The sequence below is a fragment of the Coloeus monedula genome (genome assembly GCF_965178545.1).
Source record: "Coloeus monedula genome assembly, chromosome: 4".
Classification (NCBI taxonomy): domain Eukaryota; kingdom Metazoa; phylum Chordata; class Aves; order Passeriformes; family Corvidae; genus Coloeus; species Coloeus monedula.
In genome coordinates this window covers 31,358,086-31,377,243 of record NC_138784.1, presented here as the reverse complement: position 1 = coordinate 31,377,243, position 19,158 = coordinate 31,358,086, and the positions used below count along the sequence as shown (strand labels likewise).

The window sequence follows — 19,158 nt, the reverse complement described above, 5'->3', positions numbered from 1 at the left end:
TAAATATAGCCTGTTGTATTTTCTCCTAGCATAAGAAGTCCATCCTGTATTATTTTCCTCTTCCTGCTTTTTCACCCTGAAAACACAAGTCTTTCAGACTGGAAGGATTTCATTTCTCTTAACAGAGTGGGTGAGTTATGGAAAAAGAAATGTTTATCAAAATGGCCAAGATAAAAAAATTCTACAGATCATGAAAGTTTCAAAACACAGTTTGCCGTGAGAGGCAAGTGACTGCTCAAAGAGGCAAAATTATACCTCTAATGAAAAGAATTTCTGTTTTCACATGCATAGTCACAACATCACAGAATGATTGAGGCTGGCACTGACCTTTGGACATAATCTAATCCAATGCCTCCTGCCGAGATCAGAGTCAGACAGAACGTGTTGCTCAGTATTGTGAACCATCAGATTCTGAGCGTCTCCAAGGGCGGAGACTCCACAACCTCTCTGAGCAGCCTGGTCCGGTGTTCAATCACTCTCTCAGTGAGAAGTTTTCTTGTGTTTAAATTGAGTTTCCTGTATTTGAATTTCTGCCCATAGCTTGTCGTCCTGTGACTGGACACCATTGAGAAGAGCCTGGCTCCCTCTTTTTTGTTTCCCCCCATCTGGAATGGGTAGAATGAATCGGATGCCGTTGAGCTTCCCAAGGCGGAACGCTCCCAGCTCTCTCAGCCTCTCTTCATTTGTCAGGTGCTCCAAGCCCTCTCAATCTTCCTGGCCCACCATGTCTATGTCTCTTTTTCTGGGGACCTCAGCACTGGACGCAGCCCTCCAGCAGTGTCTCACCAGGGCTGAGGAGAGGGGAGGGATCACCTCCCTTGACCTGCTGGTGACCTGCTGCCTAATGCAATGCTGGGCGCTGTTGGCCTGCCTTGCTGCAGGGGTGCATTGTTGGCTCATAGCTTGTTCATCAAAATGCCCAGGTCCTTCCTTAGGGAGCTGCTTCCCAGTTTGTAGTGGTGTTTGGGATTATTCCTAACCAGGATGTGGCATTTCCCTTTGTTAAGCTGCATGAGGTTTCTGTTGGCCAACTTCTTCAGCCTGTCCAGATCCTTTTGGATGGCAGCAAGATGGTCTAGTGCATCAGAAACTGCTCCCACTTTTGTATCATTTATGGATGTGCTGAGGGTATCCACTGTCCCAGCATCCAGGTCATTGATGAAGAGCCTAAATTGTCTTGGCCCTGGTATGTTCTACTCCGGTACTCCACTTGTGTCTTGCTAGACTTTGTGCTGCTAACCACAATCCTTAGAGCTCAACAGGTCATTTTGCTGTCAGTCTACTTCCTTGTTTGCTCTATCTGCACCAAACCACATTCTGGTCTGCTAGGTTGTTGTGGGAGACAGTGTCAGAGGCATTACTGAAGTTGAGACAAACAACATCCACTGCTCGCCACCCAGCAGTCATCTCATTTTAGAAGGCTGTCAGGTTGAGTTACCAGGTTGTTGGGAAACCACTGAGGATAAAAGAACAGCTAATACACTGTTGCATTACTGTCTCAGCCAGTGAATTGGCTAGTTAGTTGCTCAAATCTCAATAGACTGTGAAACTCAGATGCAATTTTAAGCCTGAATCTGACTACTTCTAGGATGAAAAATTGTATTTTAAGTTAATTTAATGAATTATTAGTAGAACTTTCCAAGCTGTTTTTATAGTTGCAAAAAAAAAAAAAAAAAAAAGAAGAAGAACATGAAATCAGTGTAAAAATGATTCTTGAACTTTGAATGAAGCAGGTTAGCAATAATAACTTACAAAATCTTTAGGCATTAAAGGGGAGAAGGCCTTCTTTCCTGATAACACTGGAATATTATGGCTCTGCAAATGTGATTAATTTTTTTCTTACTGTAAGTTAAATCAGAGCAAAATCTGTAGTTTATGATTTTGTATAGTTTTGCTATTCCAGTTGGGGTATTTTTGTTTCCTTTTGTTATAATTAAATTCTTTATCTTCCATGCTAGTCATGCTAGTTAATAATTTGTAAGTGTTCAATACTATGCTAGATTTAGAGGGAGTAACTTTGGCTCACTGCCTGCATAAGTAGTGCTCTTTTTTTTCCCCCTTTTCTTAAAAGTTTTAAGGTGTTGCAAATCTGTGGCCACTGCTGAATCATGCTGTGTAACCAGGCCAAGCAGGGATGTCTTGCCTATTTCTGTCTTTCTAAGGCTATTTCTAACATTTGGCTCTAATTAAGAGAATGTAGAAATGAGGGACAACAAGCTATTTTTTGCATGACCTCCAATTACTTAAGGAGTAAGGAATGTAAGGAACATTTGAGTTCTCTTCTTAGAATGAAACTAGAAGTCATTTGTAACGTGTAAGTGTTTTCATGGGGAGAAAATACGTGATGCTAAAATAAGGGATTACTAAAAGGTCACTTTTACAGTAACAGAAGGCATAACAGGAGTCTGTGGCTAGAATCTGAGGCCAGAAAATTTCAAATTAGATGTAGGGTTCATATTTTTAATAAGAGAGGTCACTCACCTTTAGGGGAAACTGCTGGTTGACAAATTAAATATTTCTATTTAGTAAAGACTGAAAGATTTCCTGGTAGATGCACTGTAGCCAGACATAAATCTGTCCTGTATTCCAACACAGCTGAACCTAGACCAAGGGCAAGAATCTGACATAAAAGGGCATCTGATAATGCAAAATGTTAGAGAGAGCAGGGAGGTTCAGCATCCAACTCTAGATCACATGTGGCCCCTCATCCAGCCTGCCACCCTCTGTTGCTGTAGCACTCACCCATTGTGAGATGGGGTGAAAAGCAGCCTCTGCCTGGGAAGATGGGCTAATAGATACTTCGGATAAGGCACACAGTTGTCCAGCCTGTAGACCACTTTCTATCTGCTCCTGAGGTTTGGCCAGAGAGACCCTTTGGTGCTGGTAACCTGTCTCCAGGTCCCTCTGTGAGGACAGTGGAGAGTATGCAGAAGCACAGCTGTACTGCTGCTAAAACATGCCAACACTGGTGCTCGAAGTTCAGCTAGTGTCACACTTGTATAATGTCTGTTTGTAGACTGGGATTAGGTATGCAGAAAATGTTGAACAGGGCAGACCTGCATACAATGATTTAGAAAGACAAAGTGATCCACCCGCAGTGAAATTTTGAAGACTGGAAAATATGGGAAGAAACTCAGCAACTGCCCCAGCAAGGTTGCTGTCACTGGCATAGTGTAGCCATTCAGGAATGGAGCTGAGGAACCCCATACTTCCCCTTAAAAGACAGAAAATGGTCCAGTGATAAGAACAAGGCAGAAAATGTAGAAGAGCATCTCATCAATGCAATTTTAAGGCTGGGGTTGACAGGAGAAATAGGGAGTTAGAAGGTACTGTTTAACCTGCCCTCCCACATTATGGCTCATGTATTCTGCACAGTAATTTTTCTATGAATGTCATCACTTCTGTTGAACTCAGTCATACTTTTCTGGAAAAACAGATGCAAGAAAAGGATGGGCAAGAAACAAAAGTAGCTCCACATGTCCATTTTTAAAGTGCATAAAACATTTGGCTAGTTAATAGAGGCAGGGCAGTCTGGATAGGGTACTTTCTGATCCCCAGATGAAAGGCACAACAAGTATGTACTGTTTATTTCTTGTGATCCTGGGTGTGGGTAAGGGTTGAAGGTGAGTCAGCTGTGAATTAATGTGTGGAACAATTAAGAAACCCAAATAATTTAGTGAAATTATCTTATGACAGCAGAAAATACACTTACATTCCTGTAGCTAGGTCATAGTTCTGTCACTGCTTATGATCCTCCCACTGAAATCACTGGGCCAGTGACAGTGTTTGATATCATATTGAAAGGTGTCCATAATACCATGAATCAGAAATAACAGATTTGTGAACTAAGTCTGAGACTTCAAAAAGCATGTATGTGCATCAGAGCTCAGCTCCCACTGAACTCCAGTACTAGGAATCTCAGGCAGATTGCTTGCTGTTATCTGACCCACCTATAGAAACTCCAGCTATGAGAGAAGTTGTTTATTCAAATACGTGTCATAAAAATAAAAATGGCATTAATAATGCATTTCAGAAATCAGTCACTTATAATTCCTAGAAACATTTGTTCACCACACAGGAACAGCTCTGATTCTTCTGCATAGAGCTGGGAAGATGATAGGAATTAATACATTGCTGGGACATTGGTGTTTGTTGTGAGATTTAGTTTTTGACTGACACATAGCTGTAAGTTGTGTGTTTTTATTGTGCAGTGTTGCTTCTCTGAAAGAGGCTGGTAAGAGGTACTGATGGATATATAGAGGTCCTCAGTATGTCCAAAGACTGCATTTGGATCACTATTTTGTAGTCACTAGAGACTGTTTATCCTGTGAATATGTCTAATCTGTTTTGAACCCAGTTTTACTTAGCCTCTAGAACTTCCCATATCTATGATTTTGGCAAATTGTAGAGTGAGGAAGAAACCTAATTTTTTTCTTACTGTGTTTTCTTTATAAGCAGCCTGTCAAGGTATGTATGGCAAGCACCTGTGCTCAAGGGTGGTTTGCATCTGACTTTCTGTTCCTTTGTAGTGAGCGTTGCTGACATGGTGATATGTTCTAAATCTAAAAAACGAAAATATTACCTAAAGGGAAGTATGAGGACAAATAATCATTTAAAGAAGATTATATATTATCTGCACAGATGGTTGCTCTTAATGTTCACAAACTCAGTTTCAAATAAGATGATACTTTTTTTAATGACCTTTTGAAACTTACTATAGCCCACAAAGCATTTTGAAATATTGCTGTTGTAAACCCACATAGTTTTGTATAGGCAATGCAGTCTCCCATTCCATGGTGCTATGAAGTTGGACTGGACTGTTTTAGTGGTTAATGGGTCATGTTCAGCCTGGAGGCCTGTGACAAGCACAGGGTGTTTGTTGGGACATGCCCTGTTTAACATCAGCGACCTGGAGGAGGAGACCAAATGCACATTCATCATGTTTACACATGACATCAAACTGGGGGAACCAGTCAGTATGCTAGTGCACAAGGTTGCCATTTGGAGGGACCTGGGTAGACTGGGCCAACTGGAAATCCATTAGGGCCTGTCGTGGTTTAGCAATGGCACTTCCCAATTTAGTGCCCCCTGCCAACCAAGACTCTTCCAAACCAGATGCTGCTTGCTCTCTCCCCTGCCTCCCACTTCCCCTCTCCCTTCCCAATCCCAGGACAGAGTTGAGATGGGGAGGAACAAAAAGGTGAAAATTACAGACTGAGGTAAGAACAATTTACTGGAAAACAGCAATGAGATAAGGTAAGAAACTGTAACAGCAACAATATTAAGAACAAAAGGTGTAAGAGAAAGAAACTGTTTGCAGGGAAAAACCATGCAAAATACCAACTTGCTCTTCCCCACCATACCACATTTTCCCCTGTCCTGAAATGAGAAAGAATCCCTTAGTCCTGCCCACTGCAAGTGACATGAGATGGTATTGAGTAACAGTAGAGTCTGGCCACACCGCCTTCCCTGTAAAGAAGTTAACCCTGTCATGGCTGAAACTAAGACAGGGCCAAATATGAAGTCCTGTACCTGGAAAAGAAGCAAAGCAGGTGACTGACTGTGGGGAGCAACTGTGCCGAAAGGGAATGTAGATATGTTACAAATAGCAGGCAAATATGAGCCAACAGTGTTCTGGCAGCAAAGATGGCTGACAGCACCCTGGGCTCTTTTAAGATAAGTGGAGTTAGTAGATCAAGAGAAGGGATTATCTTCCTGACTCATTAAGGGCACATTTAGATACTGTAGCTTGTTTTGGTCTCTTGAGCACAGGAAAGACATCAAAAAAACTGGAATGAGTTCAGCAAGGAACTGTCATGATGGTGCACCTGCCATGTGAGGAGAGGCTGAGGGACCAGAGCTGGCTCATCCTGGAGAAAAGATGGCTTTGGAGGGACCTGACAGCTTCCCCTCACTGCTTTTGTCAGAGTAATTGAGGAGATGGAACCAGGCTGTTCACGCTGATGCAGAGTCACAGGGTAAGAGTTAACAGAAATATGTTGAAATGTGGACTTCAGGAGAAATGTTTTCTCCACCAGGATGGTTAAGCAGTGGTTTCCCAGAGTGGCCACGCAGACTTTGTTCCTGGAGGTTTTTAAGATTGACCTGATCTGATCTCACAGCCAATTCTACTCTGAGCAGAAGGTTGGACTGGAGATTTTATGAGGTCCCTTTTAGCCTAAATTATTCAGAAATCATAGGATCCAGCAGTTATGCCAAGATTTCACCCAGGGTGCATTTGTATATGCCAGGCAGTGGCAAGCTTGATGTGTATTACAGGCAGGTTCAGTTCATAATGTGTGCTCCTTTGGAAGGTGGAGGCAAAATTGTTTTTCCTTTAATTATGTGTTACTGTCCCATCCTGCAGTGTGTGTGTGTTAACTTGAGATAAGTTTTGTTAATGGTATTGTTTGTCCATGTCTTTCCTGTTCTGTGTATCTGCTTCCTGTGAGTCCTTCCAATGAGGATATGAAAAATAAAGCAAATGTGGTCCTACTATAGCTTCCCTTTTCTTTCTGTGGTAGTGAGATGAACCTAATTATGTATCCAGCCATTTATTTTTATTAGACTTCAAATTTGTCCTTTCTAGATTTGTTTGTGAATAACGATTATCTTCCTTGCTCCTTTCATCTCCTTATTTTTGGATAAATAAATGAAAGTACTAATCAACTTCTACTACAAATCAATTTCTGTCTATGATTCCTCCACATGGTTTGAAATGTAATATGATTAAATTCCTACTGTCTTGTAGTGTAGGAATTTGAAGTTCTGCCCAAGAGAAAGAAAAGAGACTGGAAATAACCTAGAATATGTTACCTTTTGGGGTTTGTGCTCTGTCCTAAAAAAAATGCAATAACGTCATCTCTGATGCAACCAGTGATGACAAATTATCTAGAAGCTATGATAAACATGATGATTAAAAAGTGTTTTTGTTAAGGATTCTGGCCATTAGTGCTGCATGGCCTGAAATAAAATCCAGTTAAGGATTATCTAGATATACTTTGATGTGCTGTAAGATACCTTGATATTCATGAATGTGCTGCTGTTTGCTAGATGTTATCTCTGTTCCTTAGAGCTCTGACTTCAGTGCACCTGCTCCTTATTTTAACAGCAGATTTACAGAAAAGGTTTCATGTTGGTTCATGTTCTCTCAGTTGACAGATGAGTTAAACTCCCACAGGAAGTTTTCCTTCTGAGCTCACTGGCACCCCAGTTGAGGATTGGGTCATTGATGTTTCCAGAATAATTTGGGAAGCTTAGTAGAGGATGTAGCTTCTGACGTGGCATTTTGAAAACATCACATCATATGAATGCTTTGGAACTCTGAACCATAAATATGGTACTGTATTCTCGCTTTTATAAAAAATGCACAGTAGAGACCTTGATGGACATTGTCTCTGTCATGCTTGACATGAAAATCAAGTAGATGCCTATTTGTTGTTTCTCTGGAAACACAGGAGCTTTCAAACTCCCAAGCTTCTGCTGTCAGTATGGAGTATCTGGGTTAGCTCTTCACTTTCAGGAATTAAATATAAGTTTGTGAACTTGCAGAGTAGAAGGGTAATTCGTGAGAAACTGATAGATGATAAACATCAGTGGGATTCCCTGTGATGCATCTCATTGGCCAAAGGTACCAACAGTAGCAACATTTTAATTCCAGGAGAATGAGTTCAGGGACACGGATCATTGTCTTGTTGCTTGTGGTCCTCTCTTTTCTCAACCTGTTTCCCCAGTCTCCAAAAAGATTTCTTAAAGCTGAAGAGAAAGTCATGACTGCTTTCAGAGATGCAAATTGGTTGGGATAGAGTTAGCAATACCCTCTATCCACTGAAACTTCAGCAGCTGATGCTTGCTTCACAGTCTAATCATATGTCAACCAGCAAAAGCCGTTCCACATTCTTTACAGGAAGCGTTGTTTATCCACATGATCTTTATGACTGGCCCAGAACTATTACTTAGCAAGAACTACACAAAGTTATAACTGGATGGATGATCCCAATGTTCTGACAACACATAGCCCAGTGTGGGACAGAATGCTGTCACGGACAGGGAGGTCTCTGCCCTTCATCCAACCTTCTCTGTCCAAGGACATAGAGGAGATTTGTCATTCACTATTCAAGTTGTGGTCTGGGACTGCAGATCCTGGAGCAGGACTCTTCATCCTTCCCTTTGGTTCCATCAGTGTCCACCTCCGTTGTGCAGCCTCTCTACCTCTGCTCATGCTGCAGTGGTTGCTCATGGCCTTGCTACAGAGTTATCCATCAACAAGGAACATGCCTTGCCCACAAAATCTTGAAACTCCTGGGTGTTTTTTGTTTCCGTTTTTCTTCAGAATGCTGAAATGCATGCATAGCTATGAACTGTTTTCTATTCAGTGTCACTCTTTTCTGAGTTGTTACCTACACTGATCCTGAGGTTACTTACACTGCCCTGTTCTCTTTGAATGTGTGTCTTGTCCTGCATAGTTGTAACTACTAGTGTTAATAACTGAATAGGAGTGCAGCTGATTTTTCAGCTCCTGGGCAGTCAATCAAGCTAAGAGGAAAGAAAAGACACCACCAAAAAAAACCAAAAACAAAAAACCCCCAAACCTATGCTTTGTAAATGGAATTAATTCTATCTGAAAGTCACTAAAATGTAAAAGATGCAAAATTTGAATGTGGTTTTGATTAGCCACTTTTCAAAACAAATTTCATTTTAAAACCTCAGAATGGTAAACATGTTTGTTAAAAGACAGCAAGTACAGATATATCTTTAAAATGAAATAGTAAAACCCAAGCTATTTCTGATTATTCAGAGAAAGTAGTGGAATATATAAATCCCTGCTGTGTTCTGAAAGAGACATGAAAATGTTTGGATTGCTAAGAAAATTATTAAAAATAAAGAAAATGCTGAAAGCAAAATTGTCTTCACTATTTGACACATCATAACTGTGTACTCTTGAATTACACAGTAATATGTATGCATTTTCAGCAATGGCACTGCATCATTGCAGTGAAATGAATATTGGAATAGGTGAGGGGCCTTCACTTAGGTTTCATTTAAGACTTCCAACAAAGACAGGCAGTTCTTAACTGATACTTAGTTTCCCTGCAGGAAGTATATTTACCTTTGTGGTGTGGGCACAGTACTGTACAATGGCTTTTCAGGGGCTTGGGATTTTTTCCTTGTTTTATTCTACAGCTAGTCTTCACATCGAGCTGAGGAAGGGTAGCGTGTAACTTAATATAATGATGGTTATTGCAGAGGTAATTGTTGCATGGGTGCTATTAAAGGAACACTTTGCAGCTGATGAGCACTTCACTTCCTGTTTCAAAGCTAAAAAACCCTCAACACACATACACAAAGAAAGAGAAACTACATCATTGAGATATTTTTTTCAGAAAGCATTAGAGCATTCTCCAGTATGAGGAATATTTATTAGCTGTCCTTGTATGTGATTTGCCAGCATAACCAACAAAGAAAAATAAGACAAAGCCACCAAATGCTGTGATTGCAGATCCTACGTTACTGGCATAGTAACCACTTTTTGAAGTTTGGGAATAAATTAGTAGATATTTTTAGACATTGTTTCATAATGGAGACACATACCATAATTAACATTTTCCTTTTTGTCATTACTGTTCATAATCCTACTTGTGTCCTGGCTGGCCTGTATGTCCCTTTGTGGGAGTATGCTCTGCTCTTGGATTAATAATTAGAGTTTGGCTGTATTCTGCTCTTCAGTTTGGACTAAGGTGTGTTGTATTCATATGTGCATTGCTTGACTTGTAGGGCAGCTGTCTTAGAGGGGACATGTGAACTGGGGAGAACAGCTTCTAGATTCAACAAAGCCTTCTAGATTTCCAACAAACCTGCAAGGCTGATTTGGTTAACATGCAAACTGTAGTAGGTGATCTCAAAGGACATAAGCATTCAAAAGCAGAGCAGAAGATGGCAGAACTGCTGTGATATTCATATATGCTTTAATGGTTTTAATGTCGCCTGCTTGCAGAGCCAGGTCATGAATTCCCTATTTTGTAAATCTCTACTGAGATTGGGAAGCTTAGTAGAGCTAAGATTCAGCCCTTTCAGCTCATGGGGCTGATTAAAAGTCCACAATATTTTCTGTAAGAAAAGATGTCTAAATTCAAAGCAATGGACAATATAAAATTATTGCGATTTTAGAATTTCAGTGGGAGTTTGGTTATCAGAACACACAAGACTGCAGTATTTCTCTTTACTTACACCTATATACTTTTCTGTGTAAGAATTGCCAGCTTTCAGTTGCCAAGTTATAATCCAGATTAGACTGAATTTTAGTAACAGGTAAAATGATTCTTAAACACAGCTTGTGTGTACATCCTTTCAAGACACACCAAGGACTTGTGTAAATGTTTTCTGTAAAGGTAAAGTATTCAGGTCAAGTATGTAGTATGCTCCTGGTATCTTAAATTTAGGAATTTTCCTACAGTTCAGCACTGCCTCTCTCAGTGAGTCAGGTTTGGAAATGTGACTGATAGCCAACTGGCTTTTCTTTTAAGAAGACTCAGAATGCTTGAACAAACAAGTTGTGAAGGCTTCCAAAGGGAAATTGCCCAGACTGGAGCTCGTCTGAGGAGAGTTTGTCATCAAGGGGAATTCTCTGCCATCTAAGAAATCTTTCACCAGCAGTAGACATCCCTTACATGGAAAACACTGCCAAGCACTTATGGAAATATTTGAACTGGAAATGACTAACTAATTGATTGACTGTGCCTTTTCTGCCACAGCCTTTTTTTTTCTTCTTCATCTTCTTTTTGTTTGTTGTTTGGTTTTTTGTTTGTTTTCTTTTTATTTTTAAATCAGGCAGTTAAGAAACCAAAGACATTTCTGGCCAGGACAGTTTCCTCAACTGACTCAATTTTCCCATTTCCTCCCTTGCTTCCACGGGCCCCGCTGGGACAGAAAGTTCTGCTGCAGCCTGCTCAAGACTAATCTCCTTTAGCAGCTCACACTGAGAGTTTCACTAGTCATTTGCAGACCCTCGATCAACCACTGTCCGTGAACAGTGAGGCAGGAGGCTAGAAAGCCCTGCATGCTTTTGGTGTCTGAGAGCAGCCAGAGGAACTGCTTCACTGGGAGGGACAGGGAGGTTAGTGCAGTCTTCTGGGAACTGAGAGCTGTGGTTTCAAACCTCCTTGTAAATGAATTGTTAGTGTAGGGATGTTGTGTGAAGGGTGTCAGTGGCAGCACTAGTTCTCATATCTCATTGCAAGGGCTGTGACATTGCTTGCTTTTGAAATGAAGTATTTATGCAGCTCTGCAAAAGAATTCTAGGCTGCAAACCATGAGTGGAGACATACCTCCATGTGGCCCTGCATTAGGCTCTCATGTTATTGAGGGGTGCATGGCTGAGCATTTTTCATTGCTTTGTTTCATGCTCAGTCTGCCAGCTGCTGTGCATCATGCTCTCAGAAGTCTCACCCTGTGCACAGCAAAGAGGGAGCCTCAGCCTTCAGAAAAGCACCTGAAGGTCCCATGAAAATCCGTTCTTTGAAATCTCCCAAGCTGTACTTAACACTTTTTGTTTGTTCAGACCTCTGCAGAACCTTTGGCTGTTTGAAGCACTCTTCTTTTTTTCTTTTTTTCTCTTTTAGCACACAACACAATACTTTCATCAGCATCTTTTCCATGGACTGTTGTTTGCATTTGCCTGTTTCTCTCCAGAAATGCAGAGCTTGCTTACTTCTGAAGCCTGAAGTCCTCAGCTTGCAGTGTTGGAGCAGGTCTCCCCCTCTGGGTCAATTCCAAAATACAGAACTTTTTTTTCTTTGCTACCTTGTCAGGCTACAGCATTTCCTACAGGATGACACATCAGAGTAGATAGGTGCCAACTCCCCTGACTTCTCAGGGGGTTTCCCTTCAGCTTCCTGAGCCTCAGGAGAGATTAGCTTTTCAAAGCTCTCCTCAGCATCCTCTGAGGCTGTGTCAGAATTTTCCTCTACAGCTTGTATTTCTTGTTTCAGTGCTTCAAGCTGCTGGTCATTTCTTCCTCTAGTAAGATCACTTCTTCCTCAGTCATGCTTGACAAGAAGTTTGGAATTGTCTTCTCTTTGATTAAGATATTTAGCTTACATGGGCCTCAAGTGCTCTGTCTGTCGGGCAATTTAATGCTTAATCCTCTGGTTCCCCCTTAAATGGCACATATCTCTGTCTCAAAGAGCAGCTGGACAAGAGAGAAAAAATTGCCTTACAGGCATTTTGTGATCTGTCCAATTTGAGAGGTATTGAGGGAATTGCAGGGGTTGCCTGTGAGAATCTACTAGGACAACATACGACTGCTTTCCATTGCCATAGTGCTCAACACCATCCTTCTCTCTTCCCTCAGCATCCTCAACCTTGAGATCCAGGGAAATGCTATAAAGGATAAATGAACCTACGTGAAAATCAGGATGCAGTGTCTGAGCATCATCAGACACTGAACAGGTTACTTTCCTTCATTTGGAAGGCACATCTTCAGTAAAGTGAGTATTAATATGCATGAAACAGACTGGCAAGATGAACTTTATTGCTATAAAATATTACCAAGGCACCTGCCCCATACAGTTTTTCTGATGTTGGTGGCAGGTGGTCTCATGTGAGAGCTTTGTTGAGCTTCTCTGTCTGCAAGGAGGCATCTTGAAAGGGCTGCAATAGAGGGCTGAGGACAGTTTGTAGCACTTTAAACTGTCAGTTTCAAACTGTAATATTTTAATGTAAGCTTGCTTAAAAGCAGTAGTACCAGTCAAGAAGGATTTTTCAAGTTAAACCTGTATTTTTCTGTTGGACTTCCCATGTGTAGGTTGCAGTATTTATTGATGCTCAGTGATGGTACCAGAGCCCAAATTTGGTTTTTATCACAGAATTTGCATTTCATGGTCACAAAAGCTGGAACTTGGAGGGAGACTTTTTACAAGGACATGTTGTGACAGAACAAGGAGGAATGACTTCAAACTGAAAGAGAATAGGTTTCGATTAAATACTAGGGAGAAATTCTTTACTGTGAGAGTGATGAGGCACTGGAACAGCTTGCCCAGAGATGTTGTGGGTACCTCATTCCTGGATGTGTTCAAGGCTACATTGGATGGGGCTTTGTGCAACCTGGTGTACTGAAAGGTGTCCCTGTCCATGGCAGGGAGGTTAGAACTGTATAGTCTTTAAGGTCCTTTCCAACCCAAACCATTCTATGATTCTAACTAGACTGGCCACTTTCACTTTCCTTTTTAGGGGTTATTTTTAAAGTGTTTCACATTCTGGCTCCCCTCCATTTGACCTGTGGTGTAATGTTTGGACTAGAGATGCTTCTGGGGAAACATTAAATCCAAACAAACTCCCTTCCACCCTGTTTTTCATGAAATCTTTCTTGGATGGTCACTAAAGTTCTATTTTTTTTTTCCATTACATTCTCTATTGAACACAGACACGCACTAGAGATCTCATGGTTAGTAACTTTCCCAAACTAAAGCAATTTTAAATGCTTTTTTGATTGTTGTATTTTGGAAGGCAGTTAGAAACACTGTGGTGCTTACTTGTTTTGTTGGTTTAATTTTTCTTTATTTTGGGAATTTGATGGAGGGTTGGGGGTTTTTTTCGGTTTTGCTTTGTTTTTCCTGAGGATAAGATGGAAGAAGTAAAGAATTGGAAACGCTGGAAATCCTTGGCAGAATAAATTTTTCCCCTTGGTAGTATGTCTGGAAATGAGGAGAGATGAGTTGTTAAAGGGTTGGTCTGTTATAGTCTGATTTATGGAAACTTCCAGCAGTGACAATGCCTTCAATCGTACCTAAGGACATATGAGTTCCTCCTTTCACAGCAGGCTGATGTGTTAGGTGTTCCTGAAGCCATGCAGACCATGCAGATGCCACACAGGCAAGCTCTGGGACCATTTTGAAGAGAGATCTTTACTTTTGTAGGGAGTGCAGCAGAAGCAGAATGAAATATTCAGATCTCACTATCAGGAATTTAATGAATTGGTCCTCGATTACTGATTCTTCACTAGATATGTTCCAGTAAAGAAAGAAATGAAGGTCAGAAACAGAAGAGAAGAGGGGACAAAATGATCAGAATTGATGTGAAGGTTTGCTGTGGCTGTGATCTGCCTGAACCTTTGCTGAAGCCTGGCTCCCCAAGAAGTTGCAGTATTTCTCTTTCTTGCTTTATCCATGCTTTATTAATTTATTTCATGTCTCATAAAATCATCAACTTGAGATGCAATAAAATCTCTGCTTGCTTTACCTGTGTCTAACATATCTATCATCTTCCTCCACACACTCCACACCTGGGATAACATGACAAGGGGTCTCCTTCTCATGTCTTCACAGGCGCCTTTGTGTCAGGGTCTTTAAATCAAATAGTTTGCTTTGTATGCTATTGTTGGATAAAATATGTATTTCATATGTTGCTTTGGTACTGCAAGTATCTTATGAGACATTCTTCCTGCTGGACTGTTTTTTCAACAATATCTGATTTGAGTTGATGAATCTGAGAACTATAATCTGTATTTTTATTATGAGCTTCTTGGCACTGATGTGTAATAAATTTACTTCGTTACCCCATCCAAGAGAAATACTGCTAAGTTGAGGGTCATGAATGTTTCATATCAATATCCTGTCTTTAATAAATCCTAGTAACTTCTACAGAAAATCTGTCTGCTTTCTTTTTGGAATATTCAGGAAGAAAAATATGGAAAAATTAAATATGTTAGTCTGGGACTTACTTGCTTTTCACTGCCTCTGTCTGCTTTGTCTTCCTAGTAGATATCTCCAGGATGTTCTAACCCATCCAGGCTGCAGCTGAGCCTGGAGACAGAATGGGGTTGGTCCATCCATACTTACTGTGACTCACTTTCCAAAATGTTTTAGCTTCTAGCATTTTACAACTTCTGCCCTCTGAATCCTAAATTCTTTATATATAAGAGCTTCATACCCAGTCAAATATTTTCTCTCAATTGCAGGGGCAAGCAAAAGGCAGTATGAGACTGGTAGGCTTGTGGAGTAGTGGTATAACCAGAGAAAACCTACGTGATGGGAGCCATGTGCTGTGCCTGGCATGTGGCACATGACTGGGGCCTGCAGGCACTGCTGGTGGGAGTAGTAAAAGCACTTTCTCAGCCTAACATTGCCTGGTCCTTCGACTCTGCTAGTGTTCCTGTCTTTCCAACAGGCTGACATCTACGCTGGCAGCTGATTTACTTTGTCTGTTGGGGATGGACAAACGACCTTCAGGGTGAGCTGATGACTTTGCAGTGTGTTCACCTAAAGTGAAAGAAAGTAGATAAAATAAGAATATATTAAGACTGTATAATTTTATTTGTCAGTTTCAGGACATGATCCATGGGGCCCCTGCTGGTACAAAAACCTGGTACAGGGGAAGATTACATCTTGCTGTACATCATCAGGTGTAACACCACCTGTTATCTACACCTAAAACTCAAGCTGTGTTCTCATAACAAATGAAAGCTATGGCACAATACTTTCCAAAATGAGCTGTGATACCAAGATTTTGGTTTACTTTGGAAGAGGCTACCAGGATGTAATTTTATAGGTGGGTTTTCTGGACTGTTATAACTTGTCAAAACACACTTCAATCAGTCAGATTACTGGAATTCCCTGGGGGAAAGCAGCCTTCAGAGGAATTAAAAACACAGCGTACCAGCACAAACAGTTTTCTTGTCTGTTGCATAATAGGGTGACTTGCTTGGTTATTCCATGGTTGGTCCTTTCCGTGCTGGAAGAAGTATTTGGAAACAAAAGTCCAGACAACATTTAATGGTCTTATCTTTTTTTGAAATCACGTTTTGAAGTGAGGGAAGAAACCAAACCAAGGTGAGCTTAGGGAATTTCCTAATCATCTCATATCCTGAGAAAAAAGGTTTGCTGTTTATGGGGAAGATAGGAGGCATAATTTTGCAGTTACAGCATATGACAAAGACTCCAGAAATCCTGAGGTTTTAGTTCCACCACAGATCTGTCTACCGTTCCCTCCTCTCCCTGCCCTCTCCTTTTTTAAAATTGGTCTAGGAGGACCTTGGAGCCTTGTGAGGAAGGAATCACGTTGTCTGATGTTGCAGAATATCAGGACCCATTGGTTCTACAACACACCTAAATTTCCTCCCACGAACAACAGCAGGGTCGATCTAGAATCAGATCATTTTGTGGGTGGGGGTGCAGGACACTTAATGTGCTGTATAAATAAAGAAATTATGTGTTAGTATTGCTTCAGACAAAAAATGTCTACAGTGTACATAAACTACCCTTTGCTTTGGGAAATGGGACTGGCACCAGATATTGAAACCTTTGGCCTGAAGCTCATGACTTTGTCGCTCATTGTTAGGTTTGCTTTTCAGCTCACAGAGCAATACTTTCCTGCTCTAAATACAGCTTATCACACCAAAAATCAGTGGTGCTATTGCAGTTGCTGTGACAGCCCCTGCTCTGAGCGAGATATTCCATGAGGAAAGCAGCAATTCCACACAGCACAGCTCAAGGGCTCACTGAAGCTAAGGAGGACTGCTGGCTTGGCTGATGCATGCTTCGTGATGCTTAATTTGGGCTGACACCATAACATCTGACCCAGTGGTGCTTTATTGCTGGTGTAGGGTTGCTGTGTTCCAGCTACAGTTGCTGGATCAACATTTGCTGCTGGTCTGCTGAGAAGTGCGTGTGTGTACACATAGTTGGGTGTTTCTTCCACTATTTCCACCAGCAAGGAAACTCAGAGGTATGGAGGAAAGAGGATGATGGTTGTTTATCCCCAGAACTTAGCATGTTTCCAATGTTTCCTGTATTTGTGTTGGTTTGTCTGGAACTTACTTGTGCCAGTGAGGTCACGGGACTTTCACTAGTTTCGTGTTTTGTAGATAGTTGTTGAGTTTCAGGAGGCCAACGCCCTGCTGCTGGGTCAGGGTGGCATGGAGTTAAATCTTGCTGTGCTAGTGAGCCTGCTGCTCCTATCCTGTCAGAAGGAGGGATACCCAGAGGAAGCTGTGCTGCCCTGTGGTCACAGCACACACTTGGGGACTCTGCTGGAAGGGTCCCAGTCAGTTAACAACCTAGCCTTATAGGACATTCCTGGACAAAAATAAATGAAAAAAACCCCAGCTGACGAAGGAATAAACTAAATCAGTATGTGTTTCTGTCACTGTCTTTTCTGGAACAGTCCTGCCTTATGTACTTGCTATTGCAAATGAGGTTTGGGTTTGTTTCTGTGTCACAAGCTTTTTTTTTTTCATGTGAGACATGGTACAGCTAGAGCGATGGGTCATCTTCTACACCTGGTAGTGCAGGCTCTGCACCTAGTGAGTTTCTACCTGGGAATTCAAATTTTCATAGTAATCTCAAACCCCAGCAAAACAACAACCATTCAACACCACTACCATCAGTTAGTGTGGGAAAATGGTTGTAGTAGGTAATTAAAAATTGTATAATGTTAATTATATAGTCTGGCTAGGTATATGCTCCTGTAATACCAAAAATAATACTTTGAAGGAGGGAATTAGGGAGATGGCTATTTTTGCATTGGTAAAGAGAGCAGCAGTCTATTTTTGAAAACAGCTGGGGGCTGATTTGGCAGCAAAATCTTTACCCAGCAGCCATCATGCTTTGCCATCTGCTCAGACAAAGCACATGTTAAACAAGGTTGACTCCTGAGTTGACACCAAGACAGTGTGTGGTGCATACACACACTCTGTTCTCATCAGTGACTGAAGAGTCCCAGACCTGCTCAGACCCCTGCCCATCAATGCCATTGGAAAATCAGTGGCCTCAGTGCCTTTTTCTTCTCCTTTACTAGCTGCACCCATCTGTGATGCTCCCTCCATGCATGGGAAGGCCACTGTAGCTTTTGGCTGCTTGGGTCCTCTCCTCGCTCACCAGTGCTTTCCTCCCTCCTTCTCTAACGTGTGGAGGCAGTGGGAATTAACACTGGGAAGTGCAGAGCCAACTGGCAGAAGGAAAGCATGACAAGCTGTGCATCCATGCTGGGCTATGGGGTTTGATTTATACAACAGAAACCCTGAAAAGAGGTTTGAAAAGATACAGCTGAAGAGAAAAATTCAAACTGACCTCTTTCCACACTTACAGCTGGGATCTGTGCTCAGTGAAACAGAGGTACTAGATCTCTGCTACCTTCCACACCAAATGACAGTATTAACTGGACCCTTATTTAGGAAATTTTAAATTCAAAATATGGCTTCTGAACCTCACTGAGAAAAAACAAACAAACAATAGAAACCAGAAAAAAAATCACTCTTGGTGGAAAATTTTTGTGGGTTTTTTCCAACAGAAGCTGAGGAAATCATTATTCTCCCTGTCACTCTCCTTCCTGCTCAAAAAGTGGGGGAAGGAGAGAAAAAGTTGGAGAAGGAAGAGAAAAAGAAAAACAAAAAAGGCATTTTTTGAGAGTAGGAGGGCATTTTTGTCATGGAAAAACTTGCAACATACCTTTGACAGACAAGTCCACCTATCCAGTGGGAGTGCTGCATGCCTGCCCAGCATGGGTTGGGCAACCGACCAGCTGCCTTTCTGTGGTGGATGGACATGGTGGTAGCACCTTGTCCCAGCTCCAGAGTTCTCCAGCAATTGCAAGATGAGGCAGGGAAGAGAAGAGAGATCGAGAAGGTGGCAGAAAGTGGGAATAGACTAAGTCAGTGCTAAGAGACCAAAAGGAATCTACATTGTGAACTGTCCTGGAAAAACTATCACTGTGTAAATGCAGACATCAGAATTTGAATCAAAGGTATGTTTTTCCATATTAAACCAAATGCCTTAAAATTCCATGTGAAGCAACCAGGAGAATAGAGGTGAGGTGCAGATATGTGCCTATTTGTTTCCATAACATTTCAGCACAAATAGCAACTGCCTCCTTTGGTTGTCTGCTCCCTTTTTATATCAGTACCTTAGTGGATTTCCATATTCCAGTATGCTCAGTTCCTTACTCAAGATTATTTGGGACAATCTATTATTTACCTCTCTTCGACCTGGTCAATTAGCTTGTCTGATTAAATCTGCAGAGGTGATGCAGGGCTCCATCAGCATCTGAAGATGGGCATGTTTCCGAGCTGTGGTCATGAGTAGGAAATCCAGAGCAGATGAGATGCTGGGCTGTTGGCTCCTCTGGTGCTCTTCTTTTTTCACCTGTGTAGGCCCAGCTCTTTGGAGT

General features: G+C 41.5%; 1 protein-coding gene across 2 annotated transcripts in view; it reads left to right on the top strand.

The window, feature by feature from the left end:
• CRADD (CARD and death domain containing adaptor protein) overlaps positions 1–19,158 on the top strand; it is a 77,289-nt gene that overhangs the window by 43,669 nt on the left and 14,462 nt on the right. The window contains exon 1 of one of the 2 annotated variants that reach the window (XR_014226376.1): positions 16,603–16,719. The exons of the other annotated variant lie outside the window; for it this stretch is intronic. The gene's annotated coding sequence lies outside the window, so the exon portion shown is untranslated. Of the gene's footprint in view, positions 1–16,602; positions 16,720–19,158 lie in introns of those variants that run through there. 2 annotated transcript variants of the gene reach the window in all.